Below are 6,000 nucleotides of genomic sequence, written 5' to 3' on the forward strand. Positions count from 1 at the left end.
TCACGAGTAGAATCAACTCAGCTGGGGATGCAGGTATCGACCTGCTACTGAAACCTGTCCAATCCACTGGTGGGATGAACTCTGCTGGAGAAATATTTCGTGAAACCCGCTCCACTCGGGGATCAAGGTCACAACAGCGAGCAAACAGGAAGGAACACCAAGGATACCGGGTTGTAGGTATGAAACGGGTGACCGACCAAAGCGTGAATTGGTTTGAATGCCATAAGTACATCGACCTGATCGTCGGAAACTTCTTCGGTCTGAATACCGGAAAAAACATAAGTGCATCGACCTGATCGTCGGAAACTTCTTCGGTCTGAATACCGGAAAAAACACATAAGTACATCGACCTGATCGTCGGAAACTTCTTCGGTCTGAATACCGGAAAAAACACATAAGTACATCGACCTGATCGTCGGAAACTTCTTCGGTCTGAATACCGGAAAAACACATAAGTACATCGACCTGATCGTCGGAAACTTCTTCGGTCTGAATACCGGAAAAATTGGCCTGAGCGCCAAAGCGTGAATTGGTTTGTGTTCCAAAACACTCAACATCCTGAAGAGGGCTAGAAAAGCAGTCTTGTTAAAGGATGGACATTCGATTCCACAAGAAATACGAATCTTACTCGACTGGAGAAAACAATCAAAAGATTGACCAAAGAGTGCATGAGATATATTATCTATAGCCGTAGATAATACACTCGCATGGAAGATTATCCATAACCGGGTTGTAGGTTGTTAAATGAATAATCGACCGAAAAGAAAGGCATCAGGGTACCAGGACTAGGTATGCAAAAGATGACCAATCAAAAGAGGATAAAGTTGCTAACTCGGAGCAAGTATCCAAAAAGGAGGTGAAGACCCAATGGGGACAATACTGCTTGATCAAGGCAAGTATCCAAAGGGGAAAGAATATCAATACCGCAAAGCGGATACTGATAACTGCAAAGAGGGGATTACATCTACCGGTTTGTAGGCAGAAAACCACGGAAAAGTAACCAGTCATCATCGGGATGAGCACAAAGGGTTAACTCCACCAAGGGGATGAACGTGGGATTTTACAACTACCAGCTAGTGGGTAGAAAACCACAACGATAGGACTTACAACTACCGGTTTGTAGGTAGAAGCCACAAACAACATGAACCACAAAGGTTACCTCTGTTAGGGGGTGAAAGTGGGATTTTACAACTACCAGCTTGTAGGTAGAAAACCACGACAATAGGACTTACAACTACCGGTTTGTAGGTAGAGGCCCACAAATTCCGCTGAGGATAAGATGAATGAGTGCCGGTTAGTGAGCGACTACTCATTTATGCCCCAGGGAAGCACAAAAGACAGTCAACGGGTAGCCAATTTAGGATCGATCCAAAAAGGCAGACTGAAACAAGACTCATCCTAATGAGGAAAGAACTCAATAGGGAGAACCCATCCCGTGTAGGGAGGGAACGGAAATAACCGTCATCCACGAGGATGTATCTCAGTGGGGAAATGGCAGGAAAGGATAGACACTTTCTGCTTAAGGGGTTGACTCTACATGGAGAGATCAGACACACCCACTCTGCTAGGAGGAAAATCTACTAGAGAGATTCTGTATCAACAAATAGCAGGAGGCAACCATCAACAGACACACGGCAACAGCTGCAACATGAGTATCCAAATGCTATGATTATGCATGTATGCATTATGCATGATGAATGTATGATAAATGCTGACAAACAGACATATTCAACACGCAGGTCCGGGAATTAACCGTCCGGAAGGAAAACCAAAGCCACCAGAGAGCAAAGAAAAATCCATCGGGGACTGGGATATCAGGGAACACTTATCCTGCAGGGGAGGAAGAGCCACAAGAGGCTTCCGGAGGGATCGTCAGTCGCCACCGGAGAAAAGAGTTCAACATACAGGCGGATGCGCCGCAACAACTTGTGCTGGAAATCAGGGATACCAAGAAGCAACCAGATCTCTGATGAGGATACATAGGCATTGATAAGGCTCATCATGCCAACAACTCCACTGGGGGATCCATCTGAGGGCATGACATAGTACTGGGATGTTGATCTACCAAATACTGAATCTTCAAAGAAAAACACCCACGTTGGGGGAGAGATGAAGACTGCTCTGCTGGAGAGGCGGAAGTTGAAGTCTTCAGTAAACACTCTGCTAGGGGAGCTGCCCCACAATAATGTCCGAAACAGCAAACTTGCTGAGGATGCCCCACGATAGGGCTCAAACAGCACTCTACTGGGGATGCCCCACAATAGAGCTAACTGGGATTTGGAGGAAGAATCTGTACTGCCGGGAACATGAAGATGAAAAACTTCAAACAACACTGCATCGGGCAACTTCACTGAGGAGAAACCATACGAGGTTCTGCAGGACAAAGATACAGTCATGCTCGAGATACGAACAATTGTCTTACCTGTTGGTAATCATACCACCCCCGGGAGAGCACTGTGGGTCTCCTAAGTATTCTTCCATCATTGTGAATGTTCACTTTGTTTAAGAACAATTTTGTGAAAAATTTGTTTATTTTGAAAACAATGATACTTTATCAATTAAAACATGCAAAACGTTTGTTGAGTTGAAACAAATAAGAGTGCAAATAATTGGATAAAAGCTCAAATAGATGTGATGGAATGGTAGTCTGCAAAGGGCGAGACTCCATAGATCTGTACAAGTTTGAAATCGGTGATGTATATTGGAGAGGGCTACATTGAACATAATGACCTTTCCTCTACCATTCTGAATTTTCGATGTATTCAAAGCTTCAGTCGACGATGAATCGAGAATCCCTGACGGATGACAGATGTACAGCACAGTCTTGTCAAGATGCAGTTACTTGCCAAATCCCTAATTTTTGCCTAGATTGCCCCAGTGTGAGGTGTTCAATCTAGCGGGATGCAAATTCTTTTTTCAATGTCTCTAACTTTTGCCTGGATCGCCCTTTCGGGTTTTCAATCCACCGAGACGCTCCTTTTTGCCTAAGTCGCCCTTTGGGGTGTCCGACTTAGCGAGCTTTTACTTTTTTGTTTAGGCGAAGTATTTCTTGACTGCATCGGAATTCACAGGACGAGTGAACTTCTCCTTCCATTGTTGTAAGTGTCAAAGCACCGCCTGAAAAGGCTCTCTTGACAACGTACGGACGTTCATAGCTTGGGGGGTTCACTTGCCCCTGGAATCGAGCACGAAAGACAAAACTTTTTTGAGCACAAGGTCCCTCGGAACACACGAGGCTTGACCTTCTTGTTGAATGCTTTTTTTTACTCTCTGCTGATATGAATGACCATGACACATGGCAGTTGATCTCTTCCTTTCGATCGAATTCAGCATCAGCCAACTTGGGACTTTGAGGGTGCTATCTTTCTTTTGTTTTTTTTCTTTCTTTTTCTTTCTTTTGATTTCTTTTGATTTCTTTTGATTTTGATTGATTTCTTTTTTTTGATTTGCACCCTCTTCTTTTTTTGTGCTTGTTTTTTTATTTTGATGCCCCAGTTGGCTGTTCTGCTGATTCTCGAGATGTAGCTGAGTGATCTTCTTTTCTTGCTCAAGAAGTCGGGAAATCTTGTCAGGAATCTCTTCAAGCATCGTCTTCTTCCGCTTCGAATACAGGGAATTCAAAGTTGGGAGATGACGTCCGATCATTATGTTCAATGGGTTTGAGAAACATCCTGCATAAAGATTTTGATATGAAAAGCTCTTTGAAAATCAAACAAGACAATCGTTATGCAGATGAAAAGATTGCTTTTATTCTTGTTTTTTTAAAGGTTTTTTTGTGATCACCAATTTCATGCAAAAAGCGAAAAGGGAAAACAATTGGAAAAACAAATGTTTTAACATGAATTTATTTGAATGAAAATATCATTGCACAAAATGTTGCCAACAATGCCATCACTTCTCCTTTTGGCATGGGAGAAGGGTTTTTAAACAAAGTGATTATTACAAAGACTTAATGAACAACCGTAGGAACGCCCACAGTGACCCAATTGTGATAGATCCCCCCAGGGATGACAACTGTCAATATCTCTTGCATCAGCAGCTTCTGGTTTCTGAACAACCCTTCTGAAGAAAAAGTCGGCGCCAGCCCAGGACTTGTTATCTTCAAGCTTGGTTAGCATTGGGATCTAAGTCTTCCAAAATCAGAATACCTGACCTCACAAGGTCTTGAACCTTCATCTTCAGCTGGAAACAACTGTCCACGTCATGACCCGGAGCACCCGAGTGATACACACAATACTGTTCAGGCCTATACCACCACCGAGGGTTGACAGGTACGGGCGGCGGGTCTCTGGGCGTAATCAAGTTCCGCTCTAACAGAGAGGGATACAGTTCGGCGTAGGACGTGGGGATTGGATCAAAAATGATCTTCTTCCTCTCATTACTTGTACCAGCTTGATTACCATCGTGAGGCTGGGAAGCCTGCTGCTGAGGACGATGTTGCTGACGCTGATGCTGCTGAGCTGGGCTTCTCTGTTGCTGTTGAGTTTGAGTCGCTGGAATAGTCACAGCAGTAGCCTGACGATTCTGTCCTCTGTTTGCACTCCTCCGTCGGTGCACAACATTTGTTTCACTTTCTCCCCTTTTGGGTGCCCCAGAGGATGGCTTCTTAGAACCGGAAGAACTTGAAGAGCCATGATGGCGAACCGGAGTGCGGGTTGCTCTGACATTAACAGTCTCTGCAGCAAGAGGCTGTTCACTGATTCTGATCCCCTTCAATTCATCACCCACGGCATAATTATCGACGAGAATAGTGACAGCAGCATTCTCATGAACGGGTACACCCACTGGTGAAGCACGGTGGACTGGTGGAATCACGGCTTCCAGTCTCTGGGCTAAGGCACGTAGCTCCTCTTGCCCCTGAACAACTCCTTGCATCGTTGTCATGAACTGGGCCATGTTCGCCCTCATCTCAGCCAACTCTGTCTGAACCTGGTCCATAATCCTCTGTTGATTGAGTCTGGTTGTGGTGCGGACGGTGATCAACAATCCTGTCTCAGTCAAAACCCAAAGTGAGAAGTCACTCCCAAGCAGGTCTGTAATGCAAGGATGATATGTGTATGATATGCATATGATGCGAATGCTATTTTATCATGAATAATCCTGAAAAGGATATGCGTATGCGAGTTAACTCTTTTTCTTTTTTCATGCATTATTATTTTTTTTTTGAAAATAAACATGCTATGATGCAAATGATGTGAACATGACTGGTCAGGCTGTGCGTCTCAAGGCACAGGGTCGAAGCTTCGGCTTGAACTCTGATCACAATCATCTGAAACCCAAAGTCAATCTGATCAACTGGCATCTGAACCCATGTCTGGAGAACTGAGTCACCATCTGAGCGAGTACCCTCAAATTCAGCCCAGGGATCCGAAATAAACGGAACCCTCTGATCAATACCAGGGTCAAACCTCCGGCGTCCAGAAATAACGATCCATAAATCCGACTCAAGATCATCAACACGGCATTACTGGCAGAAACTGTATCTGTAGAGATCAAACCCTCCCCTCACTGGTAGGTTCTAAGAACAGAAGTTTGTCAGTTTCAGCCCTTCAATCGAGAATAATACGTTTACCACTGAAGGTTTGGCATTATTACGGGATAAAAGACCTCAACTGGCTCCCCTCAACAGGATATCCTAGAGCAAGTTCCCAGTCTCGGGGTCCTCGGATTGAGCAGTGAGAATGCGCCCACCAGAGCTAACATAATCACGTCTCGGAGGAGAGGCCTCGACTGAGTTCTCGGGAAATGGTCACCAGAGTCGATGATTTCTAAAGGAACATTTGTCGTTATGGAACACCCATAGGACAAAATATATCCAACAGAAACCTCGTCTGGAATGTGGGTCTCATGAACGACTTAACGTAGCAACATGCCACGCAAGCCTCATGACTATCCACTCTAACACCTATGTGTACACTCAAGCCTGGGTAGTGGGCTTATTTCTCACAAAATATCCCATCCCAACAAACAGACAACCAGCAGATGAATATGAATGAATGC

The sequence above is a fragment of the Lathyrus oleraceus genome, chromosome 1 (genome assembly GCF_024323335.1).
Source record: "Lathyrus oleraceus cultivar Zhongwan6 chromosome 1, CAAS_Psat_ZW6_1.0, whole genome shotgun sequence".
Taxonomy (NCBI): domain Eukaryota; kingdom Viridiplantae; phylum Streptophyta; class Magnoliopsida; order Fabales; family Fabaceae; genus Lathyrus; species Lathyrus oleraceus.